Below are 2,191 nucleotides of genomic sequence, written 5' to 3'. Positions count from 1 at the left end.
ATCCTCTGACCGGAGATCCGAAACGCCGGCCGAATCCATCCCCGTCGGACTTCCGAAGGGGTTCCCTCGACCGACTGACTTCCGAACTCCTTTCTGGGCTTAAACGGGTGGAATTCGGACCCTCTCGCAAGGGAGCCGAAGCCCGCCAGCCCCGGGAGGCCTCGGGGCCGCCGTTTTCAAGCCCGACCAAAAAACCCGAAAAATGGGGAAAAATGGGAAAAATTCCCACTCCCAAAAGGCTTAAAAGTCGGTTGGGCGGCAGCCCGGGTCGGTCTCTGCAGACCTGGAGGCGCTAGACACAAGTCTGGTAAACAGGCTAAGTCTCGACATGCCACCTCTTACTATCCTGCAGGTACCCCGCCAATCCCCCCGGAACCGGCTGGCAATTGGCGAATCAGCGGGACGAATTTGAATTCGTGACCGACTCTCTGACACCGAATCGCCGCAAACGCGTTTCGATTTTTCGGCTTCGGTACCTCCCATCAGACTTTGACTGGCCATATCTCCGGACTCACGTGTCGCAGCCGGGACCTTCAGGTACCGTTCGACGCGTCTAACCCTGCCCCGTCGAATGGCGCCCCTCGCGGTGTGGTCCGATTTCCGCATTTTGGTCAGATTTGCCTCCAAAGTTTTCAGATTGAGTTGACGAATGCCCCCTACGGGGTAACCTCTTGCCCTTTCGGACATGGTCCCTGTGACTTAATTTCCGCCTTTTGCTCAATCGTTTCCCCATTTATAATTAATTTTAAAAATCGGGTTACTCAGTTCTGGTTTACCAGTTCCCTCTTCGGACTTAGTTTTTGGTTAATCATTTCCGGTTCACCAGTTCCCGTTTTGGACTTAGTCTCTGCGGGCCGTTTCTCATCTTTTGGTTCATCAGTTCCCCTCTTTTAATAATTTTTTGGCTGCTTTCGTTTGATCATTTCCCTGCCTTCTGGGTGACTTTTGCCCCTTAGGACTTCATCGCCGCACATTATTTTCGACTTCTGGTTGATCATTTCACCCCTTTTAATCATTTTTGCAACTTTTGGTTAACCATTTCACCCAGCTTCTGGTTAACCATTTCCCCTTTGGGACTTAGTCTCTGAGCATTCTTTTGGGATTCTGGTTAATCATTTGCCAATTTTTAAAAAATGTTGCCGCTTTTGTTTAATGCTTTCTGGTCAACCTTTCCCTCTTTCAGACTTCACCGCGGCACATTGCTTTAGCCTCCTGGTTAATCATTTCACCCCTTTTAATCATTTTTGCAACTTTTGGTTAACCATTTCCCCCAGCTTCTGGTTAACCATTTCCCCTTTGGGACTTGGTCTCTGAGCATTCTTTTGGGATTCTGGTTAATCATTTGCCAATTTTTTAAAAATGTTGCCACTTTTGTTTAATGCTTTCTGGTCAACCTTTCCCTCTTTCAGACTTCACCGCGGCACATTGCTCCAGCCTCCTGGTTAATCATTTCACCCCTTTTAATCATTTTTGCAACTTTTGGTTAACCATTTCCCCCAGCTTCTGGTTAACCATTTCCCCTTTGGGACTTAGTCTCTGAGCATTCTTTTGGGATTCTGGTTAATCATTTGCCAATTTTTTAAAAATGTTGCCACTTTTGTTTAATGCTTTCTGGTCAACCTTTCCCTCTTTCAGACTTCACCGCGGCACATTGCTTTAGCCTCCTGGTTAATCATTTCACCCCTTTTAATCATTTTTGCAACTTTTGGTTAACCATTTCCCCCAGCTTCTGGTTAACCATTTCCCCTTTGGGACTTAGTCTCTGAGCATTCTTTTGGGATTCTGGTTAATCATTTGCCAATTTTTAAAAAATGTTGCCACTTTTGTTTAATGCTTTCTGGTCAACCTTTCCCTCTTTCAGACTTCACCGCGGCACATTGCTTCAGCCTCCTGGTTAATCATTTCACCCCTTTTAATCATTTTTGCAACTTTTGGTTAACCATTTCCCCCAGCTTCTGGTTAACCATTTCCCCTTTGGGACTTAGTCTCTGAGCATTCTTTTGGGATTCTGGTTAATCATTTGCCAATTTTTAAAAAATGTTGCCGCTTTTGTTTAATGCTTTCTGGTCAACCTTTCCCTCTTTCAGACTTCACCGCGGCACATTGCTTTAGCCTCCTGGTTAATCATTTCACCCCTTTTAATCATTTTTGCAACTTTTGGTTAACCATTTCCCCCAGCTTCTGGTTAACC

The sequence above is a fragment of the Heptranchias perlo genome, unplaced genomic scaffold (assembly GCF_035084215.1).
Source record: "Heptranchias perlo isolate sHepPer1 unplaced genomic scaffold, sHepPer1.hap1 HAP1_SCAFFOLD_255, whole genome shotgun sequence".
Lineage (NCBI taxonomy): Eukaryota > Metazoa > Chordata > Chondrichthyes > Hexanchiformes > Hexanchidae > Heptranchias > Heptranchias perlo.
Note: the sequence above shows the minus strand (reverse complement) of the source record.